The sequence below is a fragment of the Chanodichthys erythropterus genome, chromosome 8 (assembly GCF_024489055.1).
Source record: "Chanodichthys erythropterus isolate Z2021 chromosome 8, ASM2448905v1, whole genome shotgun sequence".
In the NCBI taxonomy this organism is placed as follows: domain Eukaryota; kingdom Metazoa; phylum Chordata; class Actinopteri; order Cypriniformes; family Xenocyprididae; genus Chanodichthys; species Chanodichthys erythropterus.
In genome coordinates this window covers 8,285,331-8,302,792 of record NC_090228.1, presented here as the reverse complement: position 1 = coordinate 8,302,792, position 17,462 = coordinate 8,285,331, and positions in this window count along the sequence as shown.

The window sequence follows — 17,462 nt, the reverse complement described above, 5'->3', positions numbered from 1 at the left end:
CAAGTAACCCGCACTAACCCTAAGACACACAAAAACAAAACAAAAAAAACCTCAGAAATTGCTAGTAAATTCCACAAATAAACAGCAAGTAAAACTGAAATAGTATAGTATAGTAGTATAAACATACTCCAATAATCTTTGTTTTATTTTAATATTCTGTATAGTGCATTGCTCATACAAAGCAGTTTATCTATATAAATAGTATATTTACTTTTTTATTTACATAAAATACAATATAAATTACAATTTGTAAGTCATTATTAATATATTTTAATGTTAATTTTTACAATTTAATACACACACATATTGTAATAGTAATATTTAGAAAATTAAAAGCCCAACTTAGGTCAATTTATTTGGTTTAATTATGTGCGTAACAATAAAATAAGCTGACAGCAGGTTTTTGTAGGCTCCTGTTCTTTTTCTCTGTAACTATCAATTTTAACCGGGTGTGTCTCATACGTTCTGAAAAGTGAAGCCACGGGCTCTTTGATCGCCCCCTGGAGGCTGGATGCAGTACAGGTCATAAACCCCGCCCTCTCAGTGCAGTCGAATGAGACTTCAGTGAAAACTTAAAAATAAATTCTGCTTCAAATAAAACTTTCTGAAAGATGGTTTTGGTCATTTAAGGTATTTGTTATCACGCTGATATATATTCAATTGTTCGTTTTTATGATGATTTAGATTTTAGCTAGCAATTGATGCTATAAAAACGGGGCGTGTCGTCATGATTCGAAGTTGATTGACAGCTTGTCGGAGCTTCGAGGGGAGATTGAAGATGTATTAACTAACTGTTAATTTTCGATTTCTTTGTTATTTAACACCAACAAAATGAGTTGTTCAGCAGTAAACTGTACTAACCGACCTACAGGATCTGACGGATCACTGAACTTTTTTTCCGTAACATCAAATGTGGGCGTTATAAGCGAATTAATAAATGTTATTAGTTAAAATAACACACCTAATGTTAACCATGTCGGGAAAAAGCAGGTGATCGTTATCTGGCAGTTACTTATTATTTTTACGGGTATAAAATAATAATTAGCAGGACAAAACTAATGATAGCTTACTCTAATTACAGCAATCAATCTCCTTGATTTAAAATGGCAGGACAGTTTCTGACGATTTAGAGTTGTTTCTAGTGGCATATTATATTGATTTTATCTACTGAATTTGCTGTTTCAAAAATATTATTGCTCTAGAAACAGAATAGCCTATTATTTTATAGGTAGACTTTTAAATTGTGTATAATTTTTTATAGTCTATTTAAAATACATGAATGATGACGCAGTCGTCTGGGCGGAAGTTTGATATCGCAACTCCGCCTCCGGCTCAACTGACGATTCATTCTGCGCATGTCCAGGCTCCAAACTTTTTTTTTTTTGACGTATTGCGTAACGTGTCAGCGCCCATTCATCAGCCCATTTTGGAAGGAAGTGGCGTCGCGTCGTCCATCTTTTTTTACTATGATTTTAACATGTATTATAACTTAAATTTGTTTTTGTTTAGTTTTTTTCTCACAATAGACAGTCAGATTGAGAAGTTTTTAAGGGTGTTTATAGTGTAGAATCACCCCAAAACTCAGAACCAATAATTTAAACAGATTTTCTGCACCATTATGACAAAAAAATTTTTGTTCTTTAAAAAAAACAAAACAATTTAATATTTAATATATTCAGCTGAACACTGAGTGCAGTTAAAGAGCCCCCGTACCTCCCCACCTCACAGCATAAAGAGACTACGCTAGCAATGCTTTGTCAGCCATGACCTTGTTGTGCCGGTGATAAACGCCCAGGCGAATTGGGTCAGCTCCCCCTGAGAGAAGCCATCAGCGCTACTGATCTGAGAAAATCGGCAGGTCGTCTCTTCTCTCCCATTCCAGCTGCAGAGGAGCGCCTGATCTGTTCTGAGGTAAGTGATGATGATGATGGTGGATGGAGAGTGATGAAGGGTGCGCTCACTCTCCGTCTCCGCCAGGCTGAGTAATACAGGATGAAAGATGAACTGACTCAACTCCCCCAGCCGTCAAATTACACACACACACGAGTATAAATGGGGAGGGTATTTTTCGTTATGGTTGCCACGAAGACCTTCCCACCTCGAAGAGTGTGAGTGATGTAATGAAGTAGTCACTACTAACACAGCAGAGGTATAAAGCTACTCATTTAATTGAACAAAATGGGCATTAGTGTAATGCAAGATGTCAAGCTCTGACTATTGACATTAAATCTTGCAGCATACTGGTATTAATTTAGAATGAAAACTGTCCAATTTATTATACAACATTGAGGAATAACATTATGACCACTGACAGGTGAAGTGAAGAACACTGATTATCTCTTCATCATGGTACCTCTTAGTGGGTGAGATCTATTAGGCAGCAAGTGAACATTTTGTCCTCAAAGTTGATGTGTTAAAAGCAGGAAAAATGGGCAAGCGTAAGGATTAGAGTGAGTTTGACAAGGGCCAAATTTTGATGGCTGGACGACTGTCAGAGCATCTCAAAACTGGAGCTCTTGTGGGATGTTCCCGGTCTGCAGTGGTCAGTATCTATCAAAAGTGGTCCAAGGAAGGAACAGTAGTGAACCGGTGACAGAGTCATGGGCGGACAAGGCTCACTGATGCATGTGGGGAGCAAAGGCTGGCCTGTGGTCCGATCCAACAGACGAGCTACTGTAGCTCAAATTACTCAAGAAGTTAATGCTGGTTCTGATAGAAAGGAGCTGCATAGCCGCAAACCAGTCAGGGTGTCCATGCTGACCCCTGTCCACCACTGAAAGCGCCAACAGTGGGCACGTGAGCATCAGAACTGGACCATGGAGCAATGGAAGAAGGTGGCCTGGTCTGTTGAATCACGTTTTCTTTTACATCACGTGGATAGCCGGGTGCGTGTGTGTCACTTACCTGGGGAATGCAAGGCAACAGGATGCACTATTGGAAGAAGGCAAGCCGGAGGAGACAGTGTGATACTTTGGGCAATGTTCTGCTGGGAAACCTTGGGTCCTGCCATCCATGTGGATGTTACTTTGACACGTACCACCTACCTAAGCATTGTTGCAGATCATGTACACCCTTTCATGGAAACAGTATTCCTTCTTGGATGTGGCCTCTTTCAGCAGGATAATGTGCCCTGCCACAAAAAAAAATGGTTCAGGAATGGTTTGAGGAGTACAACAATGAGTTTGAGGTGTTGACTGGCTTCCAAATTCCCCAGATCTCAATCCAATCGAGTCAGATCCATGGAAGCTCCACCTCGCAACTTACAGGTCTTAAAGGATCTGCTGCTAACATCTTGGTGCCAGATACCACAGCACACCTTCAGGGATCTAGTGGAGTCCATGCCTCGACGGGTCAGGGCTGTTTTGGCAGCAATAGAGGGACCAACACAATATTAGGAAGAGGGTCATAATGTTATGCCTCATCAGTGTATATATATATATATATATATATATATATATATATATATATATATATATATATATATATATATATATACACCCATACAAATTATGCATGTACGCACACATACATGCATCATTTGAGTACCGCAATGGGTCTCAATGCGCCTAATAATGTTTTAATATTTAAAAATGCGTCTGATACCCAGTTCACAACAGGCATTGGGTTTGACAGCTTCCCTTGGCAGGCTTCCCTGGTTTAATAATGAAGTACTTAAGTGCATCAATTTCCCTTAAACAGAGACACATCTGTTTTCACTTTAAAGGGATGATGAAATTTGAATGATCAGAGGAGAAATAAAATCACAAACTAGAGATTTAAAACGAGACGCAAACATACAGCATCCCAGTGTGATTTTTCTCTGTGCCAGCCTTTTCCTTAAAACAATTTAATCTGCATTTCCTAAATGTGTTGTCCCTCTCTCCGCACCTTGGGTTGATGTAAAAAGTCATTCAGACAGATGGTTTAAATCAGATGTGGGGTCCAAAACAACCCGTGGAGGTTCTGAAAGCCAGTTCTTCATTTTGCTCTCGCACAAACAGCTATTTGGCCTGTAGCGCACACTGTGCCATATGGATACTAAGAACTTTGAATATCAAAAAGGCCTTGTTTCTTTCGTGCACTTAAAGGTGCCTTCGAATGAAAAATTGAATTTATCTTGGCATAGTTAAATAACAAGAGTTCAGTACATGGAAATGACATACAGTGAGTCTCAAACACCATTGTTTCCTCCGTCTTATATAAATCTAATTTGTTTAAAAGACCTCCGAAGAACAGGCGAATCTCAACATAACACCGACTGTTATGTAACAGTCGGGGTGTACGCCTCCAATATTTGCATATGCCAGCCCATGTTCCCAACATTATGAAAGGCATTACACAAGGGCAGCCATGAACGTCTGAATCTGTGCACAGCAGAATCATCAGACTAGGTAAGCAAGCAAGGACGAATAATAGTGAAAAATGGCAGATGGAGCAATAATAATAACTGACATGATCCATGATTACATGATATTTTTAGTAATATTTGTAAACTGTCTTTCTAAATGTTTCGTTAGCATGTTGTTAAAGTGGTTAAAGTTACCATCGTTTCTTACTGTATTCATGGAGACAAGAGCTGTCACTATTTTAATTTTTAAACACTGGCAGTCTGTATAATTCATAAACACAACTTCTTTCTTTATAAATCTATCCAACAGTGTAGCATTAGCCGTTAGCCACGGAGCACAGCCTCAAATTCATTCAGAATCAAACGTAAACAATATAATCGTATACAATACTCACATAATCCGACGCATGCATGCCGCATGCATGACGAACACTTTGTAAAGATCCATTTTGAGGGTTACATTAGCTGTGTAAACTTTGTTTATGGCAAGCGCGAGCTCCGTGGGCAGAGAGCACGAGATTTAAAGGGGCCGCACAGCATAAATCGGCTCATATTTAATGATGCCCCAAAATAGGCAGTTAAAAAAATTAATAAAAAAAAATCTATGGTGTATTTTGAGCTGAAACTTCACAGACACATTCAGGGGACACCTTAGACTTATATTACATCTTGTAAAAAAACGTTCAATGGCACCTTTAAGTTAATGCAGATGAAAATAATAAACTCGTACCCCTCTAATTTGGTTTCTTTTTCATATCGAGGGACTATATTGTGCTCAAATAATATTGGTTTACAGGTTAAGCAAGAAAGTTCTGCAGGTAATAATGACTGTTTTCAAACAAGTTTCCAAAACACTCCTCTTGTAAGCCATTGGTCAGTCAAACAGATAGCCCGCAGCCCAAACTCCTGCCATTGACTGTGCATTTTATATTTTAAAATATATGGATTTCTTTCAGGGAAAAACACAATTTCTCAACACATTTTGTCTTTTGCTATCTAGACTCAGCTTCAAGTTTGAAATATCAAGTGAGCAATGACCCCAAAGCACAACCTCTCCTCTTCACTGACATCTGTTAACTGTTGCTCTCTTCTCCCCTTCTTCATCCTCTTGCAGCTGTGTTATCATTTCTTCTCCTGACTGCTAATAAAAAACAGATTTTCACCTTGCCGCGGGCTGCTGGAATATGATAGAATATCTGATGGTGCTCATATCATCGGCAGTGGGGTGTCATATAGAGCAGAAAGCCGCCCACATAAGGATGACTGACCTTGCTTCTCTCAGTCTTTGAGGGTAGCCGGGGAACAACTCTGAGCAGACGAATGTGCCTTGACTCGTGCAAGCCTGATAGAAATGAAAGCTCTAGCGTAAGTTCTGCCAGGAAGACTCAATGTTACGTCACCTATTAGTTTAGATCTACCCAATCATTATCTTACACTTGGAGTATAAAAGATCGCTGACACATGTCTGAGTCCACAGATGCTGATGCCAACCTTCACCTCCATCCTCCCCACCACCACCAGGATGGTCCCTGTCCATACCTCCCAGGGGGTCGGCTTCGCCCCTGCCTTCATATTCAGGCAGGAAATGCAGAGTCCACATCCCTTTAGAATGTGAGCTATGGACAGGGCCTACGCCAAAGAACTTTATTCAGATTTGTTTACTGATTCGTTGACTCTTATATTTTACAGATATGCATATTTTGGCCCAGTTTCACAGACAGGGCTTAGCCTAAGCCAGTATTAGACATTAGTTCAATCAGGATATTTAAACAGCTTCTATAAACGTACACTAGAAAAAAACTGGTGATCATCTTGAGGCAAAACAATGGCACTGGCATATTTTAAGATCTGTCAGTACAAGTTGCTTTTAGTTAAAACAGCTCAAACAAGCATTTTAGTCTGGGACTAGCTTAAGCCTTGTCTGTGAAACCGGGGGATAATGTGTTAGTTATGAGTGAATCATTGAATAACTAAATTGAGAGTCGAATATGACCAAAACAATGTGATTCTTTGCAGGTGATTCAGTGGCCTTCGAATCAGGAAGTTCCCTCATTATTCCACTGGAAAAATCCTCAATTCTGTGTTGTGAACAAGATCGATTCACATGCCAAACTGTGCCATCAACATGCCTCCTCAAGATGCCCAATTCATTTAGTGTACAAATGAGATGCACATTCAGTTCATTCACAAACTAGAAGTTTCAATCATACTCAGTGGGTAAAACTAAACAGTACTGGTTAGTCTTTCCAGACCAGTCACTAAAGCTCAGTGGCCTCAAAAATGAGAGATATCAAAGACCGAGAAATATGAATAAGTGTATGAAAGCGAACAGTTCTGAGATTGTTTGCAAATGAAGCACCGCAATATACACTTGTAACGAAGTTCGTAAATATGGGAAGAAGGAGGCGGGAACCGTCGAACATTCAACAAAAGTTTAATCTCAAAATAAACAAACAAAACGAAAGTAATGCCGGCAGACCCTCGCGGACGTCTGCCGGCCACACAAACATAATAAACCATAACATAAGGTCCAGGCCTGGTCCTCTCTCGTCCTCCACGGTCGTCGCTCCTCCTTTTATGCTCCCAGAGCTCCTCCGTGAGAGACTCAAGGCCGGTGCGCCTCTCAGGTGATGCTTGTTATCACTTGTGTCATCAGCCTCGCGCCGTTCCCTCGCGGCTCTCGCCCGCCCTGGTCACCACATACCCCCATCGCCCCTCGCAGGCCAGGGGGTACCTCCGAGACTGCACTCTACTCACCCCCGGGGCCTGTCTCGGCGGCCGCAGCACCTGGGGGTAAGGACAGACGAGACGAGAGAAAGGAGACGGAAGCAAGGGGAGCGACCGGACGAGAGAGGGGAGAGAGGAAAAAGAGAAAAAAAAAATTCTTGGTCCAGTTCCCCGACACACTGCCGCTCAGTCCTCAGCCTGCCAAGAGGCTCTTCCTCGCAGTGCCATGCGGTGGCACTGGACGCTCAGTGGACGGCCCGATCCTCGACCGCCTCCTGGCGGCTGGCGATGGCTCCTTCGGCTGAGGGCAGCCGGCAGCGAGTCCCCCGTCCCCTGCTCCTCCCCTTCATGGCGGACGGTAGCAGGCTCTGGCCCACGGCGGACGGCGGCGACTCCTCCGCTCCCTCCTGGACGGCAGCCACCCCACCTCGTCCCAGGAGCACGGCATCCGGGTCTCCGTCCCACCTTTCACAAGACTTCAGCACCACCTCCCGCGCTGCCCGAACTCCGCAGCACCGCGATCCCCCTCAGCAGCGTGGGCTCTTCGACAGCATGTCCCTCCTTCCTCCCGGGTTTCAGCACCAATGTAACGAAGTTCGTAAATATGGGAAGGAGGAGGCGGGAACCGGCGAACATTCAACAAAAGTTTAATCTCAAAATAAACAAACAAAACGAAAGTAATGCTGGCAGACCCTCGCGGACGTCTGCCGGCCACACAAACATAATAAACCATAACATAAAGTCCAGGCCTGGTCCTCTCTCGTCCTCCACGGTCGTCGCTTATCCTTTTATGCTCCCGGAGCTCCTCCGTGAGAGACTCAAGGCCGGTGCGCCTCCCAGGTGATGCTTGTTATCACTTGCGTCACCGGCCTCGCGCCGTTCCCTCATGGCTATCGCCCGCCCTGGTCGCCACAACACTTCTTAAAGAGTACTATATAATCCCCCCCCCCCCTTATTTTCTCATGATATATATTTATTTTAACTGTAGTGAATATACTTTCATGAAATAATTATGTAGAAGAATTCAACTCAAAATTGTCATCTAAATTGTTGCTTTTCCTTTTTAGGTTCCCCAAGCATCTAAATCTTTTATAATACAGTGGCAATAGCCTGTTTTTATTTCAGATTTATTGCAGAATATCTATATTGTACTCACCGGAGGAGCCAAATTCTGTAAACAGAACAGATTATTTAAAGCAAGACAGAGATGGACCAACTAACCAGCTACAAGAAAGAGGATGATAAGTAACACACTGTGCCAAACATCTCTCCTGCGCTTGCCAAACATCTCTCCTGCTCTCGTCTCTACAGCTCTCATGCGTCTGAATATGTGCACTTGAGTTTGATTGGGTTGAGTTGAGCATTTCAGATACCCGAAATCCCTGCAGCTCACCCCAGACCAGCTGAACTGTGAAATATAATGGAAGCCTGCCAGCGGCCCGGAGTAAACAGAGGGCGAGATGAGAGGAATGCAAGTGTAAAAACAGCGGCGGGTGTCTTTGTAATGTAACAAACAGGCTGAGAGTGCAGCCCTCAGGAACTCCCATAGCTCAATACAGACCTGCTTCCATCTAATTGAGGAGAGACTGAATCTTTACATAAATTTTGGCGGTAACTACGTGACAAACGAAATGATGGTTATACTAGTGGTGGCGTAACGTTTACAACAATGGTCAATATGAGAAGAATTATGAGCAAAATGCTGCCTTCTTCCAAAATCCCCAAGAGTCTACAAATCTACAAATAGGGAACAACCACTTTAGGCCCTTCTGTTAATAACAATGAGATGTTTTCACTAGCATTAATAGTAGTTCAGTTGAAGAAGCCAAAGATAGATTCTGAAAGTTCCCAATGTCAATATTAATAAGTAATATACCATAAATGTGGTACCATCTCATATATAAATAATATAGATATACCATCTCATTCACAATCAAATGACTCTTTTGAGCAGGTTCTTTTAAACGAATCAAAAAACATATAGGCTACAACGTGACTAACAATAAATGACTAATAAACAAGTGAATCAGAAACAGACTTTGAAATTAAGTGAAGGGAATCAAGTGAAATCAAATCAAAATTAAATCAAGAGCTTGCCTTTTGCTAAATATTGTATCAATAACAAGACCTACCTGCAGGGAAAAACAAACCTGTGGATGACAAAACCTGTGCATAATTCAAAAAGCAAATAAATCAATACAATTCTTTTTCATTCTTTCAGACACATTCTCAGATCTAGCGGGCTGCTTCTTGACAAGAACTGTAGCTCTGGGGTGTCTTCTGTTTCCATCTAAACAATGCCTGAAGCAAAAGGTACTAGCTCATACAGTACCTCGGTCTGTCCTCACGCTCCCCCAGCTCACAGTGAAGCAGATGCTCATACAGGTTTGTATGAGGCCATGTGAGGTAATGGTCTACTTGACCAGCTTAACGCACCGGTCCACTGTCTAAGAAACACGGAAAACTGCAAAAAACAATAAGACAGAAATGTTCCTAAGCATTGGGCAGCACAAGAAATTTCATTTTTGCAGTGGCACATTTCTCGTAGTTTGTAGATAGAATTTTTCTAGTAGAAAAACACAATAGACCAGATACTTTTTGTTTACTGTCAAAGTCACAAAACCCTTCCTTCCTTCCTTCCTTCCTTCCTTTCCTTCTTTTCCTTCCTTCTTTATATTAACCATTTCCTTACTTCCTTCCTTACATTAACCATTTCCTTCCTTCCTTCCTTCCTTCCTTCCTTCCTTCCTTCCTTCCTTCCTTCCTTCCTTCCTTCCTTATATTAACCATTTCCTTCCTTCCTTTCTCCCTTCCTTCCTTCCTTCCTCTCCTTCATTTCCTTCCTTCCTTCTTTATATTAACCATTTCCTTCCTTCCTTCCTTCCTTCCTTCCTTCCTTCCTTCCTTCCTTCCTTCCTTCCTTCCTTCCTTCCTTCCTTCCTACCTACCTACCTTCCTTCCTTCCTTCCTTCCTCCCTTTCCTTCCTTCCTTCTTTATAGGCTGCATCCGAAAACTGGTAAATGCTGCCTTCCGAGGACACATTTCAAGGTAGAAAGGCATCAAGGTACGTCCGAATCCAATGTTAGCTTCACTTCCTCTCTCATGAGATACCTTCCTCAGATCGATTTTTGAAGGAAGCATAGATGTATCCTTAGCTGCCTTTGATATCCCACAATCCTGTGCTTTCCATTCTGTGACAGTTGAACTAGAAAAATAAAGATGGCGTCCGAAAGTTGCGTTTGCTGCTCAGTTTGTGTATAAACGTACGATTTTGATCAACATATTTCAATTTTGATATCATTTCTATCGAGAAATTACTACTGTAATAATTAAATATTTGTTTAGTTTTCACCAAAGCTCGCGCTATATTGCTGTAGATTAGAGGGCTGCATTGGGATTGAGTCCCGCCGGGTCCCGCGGGACCCAACGCAAATCTCGCGGGAGCGGGCGGTTTGAATTTTGCTGCGGCTAAAAAAAACACAGCGCGATAGGGAGGTTGCCTAGCGACATGATGGAGAAGATGTCAATAGATGATGTAGAAAAGAACCTCAAACGAGGTATTTACAATGGTGGAAGTTCAACAAAGAGCGCTTCCCAGCGCTATCAAAGCTGGCACGTTTCATCTTTAGTATCCCCGCATCCAGTGCGCCTTCAGAGCGGGCCTTTAGTGTCTGTGGGCGCATCTTGGAAGAGAGACGCACGGGATTGGGACCGCAGTCGATCAGCAACATTCTCTTCCTTCACAGCAATATTGCAAAGTGATTCATTTGTTAAATTCATTCGTTAACGTTGTTTATTTTATGTTATTTATTAGTGTTGTTTTTTGAGCACAGCCCCTCGTTGCCATTTGTTAATTAGGTCAAGAGGCGTGATGATGCCAGTGTTAAGGTGCGTTCACGTGGCCTCGTAATTCCTGTAGTTACGAGATTCTAGCTTGTAAAAAGCGTTCACATCCTCGTAGAGCTCGTAATTACAGCTTGTAAGCTGGGAGTTTTCTGAAAGCTCCCAGATATACCACGTGGCCGCGCTGTACCACCTGACAGTTGTAGTTTCATTTAGGCGTTGGCAGTGCTGCCATGGAAACGCAGAATTCCCAGTTCAAGGACCAAAAGGACGTGAACAGCTCCGAATAGATCGTCACGTGTTGTCATTTCAAGATTCCGGTAAATACGAGGTGACATGAACGCAGCTTTATTGAGCAGGCTGCCTAAGTTTGAATGTTTTTATTCTTATTTGTATTTTTCAAACAGAATACCTGCGACATTTGGCTAATAATTATAAAACTGATTTTTCATGTAGCCTAGTTTATCATATTATGTTTTTTTGTTTTTTTTTTGCAAAGCAGTCTATTTTTATGTGCAAAGTTTTTGATAAAAACGAAATTATATTTGAATGTATTGTGTGTTTTGTCTTTTGTTTCTGTTTTTTTTTTTACATGCAGGCCAGGGAAACGAAACAAACAACCCCATGAATCTCTTTAATAATATCAATACAAATACGTGTTTTTTTTTCCTGCAGGACGGGAGAAGACACAAAATCAATGCATCTCTATTATTGTGCGGGAATAAATTCTCAGAGTTTTGCGGGAGCGGGCGGGAGTGGACATACATATTGCGGGAGCGGGCGGGAGTGTAACACATACGTTGCGTGAGCGGGCGGTAATGGTTAGAAATTCGGCGGGCGCGGGCGGGAGCGGGATGAAGAAAACAGTCCCGCGCAGGGCTCTACTGTAGATCATTAAACTGTTATGCTGCCTCAGAAGTCTGTCCGAAATCAGTTTTGTAAGGTACCTTCATGCACAAATGCTGCCGTACAAGTCATTCTCTTATAAGATAGCGAGGCAGCAAGACAGCTACCTAGGTTTTCGGACGCAGCCATATTAACCATTTCCTTCCTTCCTTACTTTCTTCCTTACATTAACCTTTTCCTTCCTTCCTTCCTCTCCTTCTTTTCCTTCCTTCATTCTTTATGTTAACCATTTCCTTCCTTCCTTCCATCCTTATATTAACCATTTCCTTCCTTCCTTTCTCCCTTCCTTCCTTCCTTCCTTCCTCTCCTTCATTCCTTCCTTCCTTCCTCCCTCCCTCCCTCCCTCCCTCCCTTTCCTTCTTTTCCTTCCTTCCTTCCTTCCTTCATTCCTTATATTAACCATTTCCTTCCTTCCTTCCTTATTATTAACCATTCCCTTCCTTCCTTCCTCTCCTTCTTTTCCTTCCTTCCTTCTTTATATTAACCATTTCCTTCCTTCGTTCCTTCCTTTCTTCCTTACTTCCTTATATTAACCATTTCCTTATTTCCTTCCTTCCTTCCTTCCTAATATTAATCCTTCCTTCTGTCCTTCCTAATATCAATCCTTCCTTCCTTCTTTCCGTCCTTCCTTCCTTTCGTCCTTCCCTACCTCCCTCCTTCCTTCCTTCCTTCCTTCCTTCCTTCCTTCCTTCCTTCCTTCCTTCCTTCCTTCCTTCCTTCCTTCCTTCCTTCCTTCCTTCCTTCCTTCCTTCCTTCCTTCCTTCCTCCCTCCCTCCCTTTCCTTCTTTTCCTTCTTTTCCTTCCTTCCTTCCTTCCTTCCTCCCTTTCCTTCTTTTCCTTATATTAACCATTTCCTTCCTTCCTTCCTTATTATTAATCATTCCCTTCCTTCCTTCCTCTCATTCTTTTCCTTCCTTCCTTCTTTATATCAACCATTTCCTTCCTTACTTCCTTCCTTATATTAACCATTTCCTTCCTTCCTCTCCTTCTTTTCCTTCCTTCCTTCTTTATACTAAACATTTCCTTCCTTCCTTCCTTCATTTATTCCTTACTTCCTTATATTAACCATTTCCTTATTTCCTTCCTTTCTTCCTTCCTTCCTTCTTTCCTAATATCAATCCTTCCTTCCTTCTTTCCGTCCTTCCTTCCTTTCGTCCTTCCCTCCCTCCCTCCCTCCCTCCCTCTCTCCTTCCTTCCTTCCTTCCTTCCTTCCTTCCTTCCTTCCTTCCTTCCTTCCTTCCTTCCTTCCTTCCTTCCTTCCCTCCCTCCCTCTCTTCCTAATATTAATCACTTCCTTCATTCCTTTGTTCCGGATTCCCTTCCTTCCTTCTGGACTTCCTTCCTCCCAGACTTCCATCCTTCCCTCCTTCCCTCCCTCCCTCTTTCCTTCTGGACTTCCTTTCTTCCAGACAGATGATAGTAGTAAAGTAAATGACTAAAAATCATACATCCAATAAAAATAAAAAAAACATTATAGAAAATACACAAAAAAATCCATCCTCCTGCCAATAACAATAATAATACTAATAAACTGTAAATTAATTAAAATCTTACAGCCAATAAAAACAAATAAATTAAATAAAACTTTACATGACAGAAAATCTGACCAATGATAAATGTAAATGAATGAAAATCATACAGCCAATAAATAGAATAGTAATAAATAAATACATTTATTTATCTCTCAAGCGACACACTGTCAAACTGTGGAAAATTGAATAGATTGAACAGAAGTTGATTGAATGCACTGTGTAGTGTGTTGAAGAACACATGGATTATATGCTGAGGTGTGGAAGACGGGTATATGTGTGAGTCAGTTGCATACAAAGATGTTGAGATGCTGGCAACTGGGTGTGCAGAACGTCTTCATGCAGACACAAACTATCTCACAGCGGCGACAGAGTGTTTCTGCATAACCAGTAACTCTGTGTCTCCTCATGAGCGAGGAAGATTAATTGCATAGTTAAAAGTCAGATCTGTTGACTGGGAATAATTAACCTTTTATATATGCAGGGTGAAAAAAAGGAGTATTTAAAGGTTTACCATCTGAATACATTTGCATATGGATGGCGGCTGTACTCCCGCTTGAGAAAATCATCAACGTATTGCAACCATATTTTATTTTTGGTAGCCCACCGGGTGGACATGTCTACACATCATCGCAGGCTTTTAATCTTTGAGAAAAACAAATGGTTTACATATTGCTGTGCGAGATAACATCAAACACACTCTGAACTCTGAAAAACTTGATGTGACTCTGTCATAACTGAGTCGAGGGTGCATCATACAGCGGCTCATCTGGCATGTGTGAGAAAAACCTCTAAATGCGCCTCATTAGGTAAACGTACTTTGGCAGACAGGAGCTTAGTAAATAACGTAAGCGTCCTCGTGATGTATATCTCCATCTCTGCCATATCATTCTTGTAAATGACTGGAGAGGAGTGTGTGTGAACATCACTCAAGCCCTGGCGTCGCTCTGATGAATGTACTTTTGTCAGCATCTCACTTTCCAGACAAATAGTTTTTTAAACAAGTCGCAACCACCACAAATCCATCAGATCTCTAAACTGACCTCACGGTGAACCCCGGGTCCCATAAAGACTGACCCAATCAAGACTGAGGTAGGGAGAGGTCTACCATTTCCTGTCATTTCTCCCACCCTCTATCCAATACTCAATCATACACACTGTTTTTCTCCAAAGACCAAGTCCAGTGAGATTTAAAGGAATAATGTGCCCTAAAAATACAATTCTGGCATTATTTAATCAAGCTTGTACCAGATATTTTCATTCTGTAAAGGATTATAGTAGTTGTTTGCATTGCAATAGTAATGAGTATTGAGCCTATAAGCTTCAAAACGGACACAAAAGCCATAAAGCATCATAAAAATGAGTCTATATGACTCGTACTGTATTCACAAGACTTCAAAAATCATACGATAGAACAGACTGAAATTTAAATCGTTATTCACTAAAATTTTTTATCTCTGGCACATTTGTGAGTTCATGATTCATGAATGAATCATTCAGAGCAGTCAACTGGATCAAATGATTCATAGAAAAGATGAAACTGAAAGAAATAAAACAAACTTTAGATGACAGAAAATCTCTTATCCAATAATAAATAAACAAACAAAATGTAAATGACAGAAAGTCATCCGGGTTTGGAACGACGAGTAAACTCGCTGAAACCTTTATTTTTGGGTGTGCTGTCCCTTTAAGAATGACATAATACACATACTGGCTTTAGGAGGGCAAATAAATGAGGTATTTAATTTCACCATATTGTCATTCCTCTTCCTTTCTCTCCCTCTCTCTCTCTTGATCTCTTTTTCCATAAATCTCACTCTCTCTCAAACACACACACTCTCTTTCTCTCTAATAACATTCGGGCTGTTAGATAAGATGAGGGGTTTGGAGGGACAGGAGAAATGAGAGCCAGCTGGAATTCCCATTGGAGCCCTAATCCATCTTACATCAGCTAGAGTTCAATCTAAACACACACACACACACCCTGTGGCCAGCGGCCAACAGTATTACATAGTGGCCTGTGACCCTCTGTGAGAGAGCTCTGACCGTGGGCTCCTACCGCCCAGTGCAACATCATATTCCATCATTCCAACTTTAAATGAGGTTAAAAGTTCACCAAATTGGGGTGTCTGCTACTGGGATTTTCTGGAGTGGGTTTTAAAAACTTAATCAGAAGTACAGACAACCAAATTCCTAGAAACATGGGTGCTGGCTAGGGATGTTCGTACACATAATCAGCCGCAGAAAACATAATACCCCAAGTACATTCTTCCCTTCATTTAAAAGGAATTCATGAAGAATTTTTTATGGATTTTTACATGTTTTAGTGATGCAGAAGATGTTATGTGAATGGTGCACAGTATGCTTGTGGCTAAAACAAAAAAAAAAATCATATTTGACAAAAGCGGTAGATCTTCCAGCACACTCACTCGTTTTCATTCACTGAACTACATTAAGTGGACTAATGTAGGGAATAGTGAATGAGGGTATGGGGGGGATTTCGGTCACACCTAAAATTTTCAATACCAGACAGTTACATTTATTATAATCAGTGTTGGGTAGTTACTTTTAAAAGTAATGCATTACAATATTGCGTTACTGCCTAAAAAAGTAACTTATTGCATTACTTAGTTACTTTTTATGGAAAGTAATGTTATGTTACTTTTGTGATACTTATTTTCACCTGAGCTGGGCTTGTTTGTTTGTTGTTTAATAAAAAAAATGTATTGTTTTGTCAAATGTAAAGGCTCTTTCACACCAGAGATGAAATGGATAAGCCTCAGGCTGAAGGAAATACAAATTAACGCCTTCAATATGCAAGTCATTTCAGGTCATTATTATTTGATTCTTTTGTCTTCTCAGGTGTAAATGGCCCATTATTCATGATCATTCACGCCTCCACACATACTGTGTTTTTTGACAAAAAGCAACTTACAAAAACTAAATCAATATATTGTTTTATATGAAGGAGTAGGCATTATAATTGTTACATAATTCTGAAGCAAAAACTCTAGTCTACAACCTCCAATACCCAGAAGTCTTATGAACACAGATTTAATATACTTTTTTTGGCCTTATTTCAGTGACTTAAGTTTTTTGTTTTTTTCAATAACCACGCATAAACATTATTCCTTCAAAAACAAAAACATGTACGTACATGTTCCTTACATATTATTGTAGCCAAGTTTGTGTTGAATACAGTGTAATGACCCTTGTGTCATTAATATGTTTATGAACAAATGAAAAAAGCCCAAATGTCAGAGCATGTCAAAACTTCTCCAGGCCCCAAATCAGCCTCAGACTCCAGATGGTTAAAGTTAATAAAGTGAGATTAAATACATAAAGTATATGCGTTGTCATATTTTATAATTGCAGGTTTGCATAATATTCTGAGTTTGGATTTCACTGTTTTTATTCATTTTGAGGAATACTGAAAACAACCATTCATGTTTACACAGCGTGCACAACACTTCTGCGCCTTACTCCCGATATCTCTCAACATGAGGACAGGAGAGCTGTCTGTCAATAAATGGGAAAACAAAGTAACTTGGTTTCTTTAGAAAGTAACTCTAAAGTAATGCATTACTTTACTAGCTACTTGAAAAAAGTAATCTGATTACATAACTTGCGTTACCCCCAGCATTGATTATAATTCATAGATTATCACATGAAAAGCCACAGCCATTTGAAGATAACAGAGTTTTCATCAAATTTTGAAACAAGGTTCAAAGATAACCAAGACTTCACAAAATCCAAGGTTAAAATGACCTCAAAGTATAGTTTTGCAAAATCTCTTGCAAGACTGCACTGCATTATCATTATCCAAGATGCTGTCACATATGGTGTCATCCACCCTGATGGCACGACAGTGAGGGCTTTGAACGGTCCCCTTGCTAACCTTCACTTCTAACCCCTGTCTCTCATGTCACATGCTTTTTCCCTCCACCTATCGCCCTTTTATCTCCCTCCCGTCTTGAGATGACATGTTCAAATATGACCTTACAGATAATGAGTGACATTCAGGGCTGTGAGGAGGACCGATTAAACAGACAAAGAGGACGTATTATAAAAAAGTGCCTCTCTCTTCAGCTGCCTCGATTATGTTTAA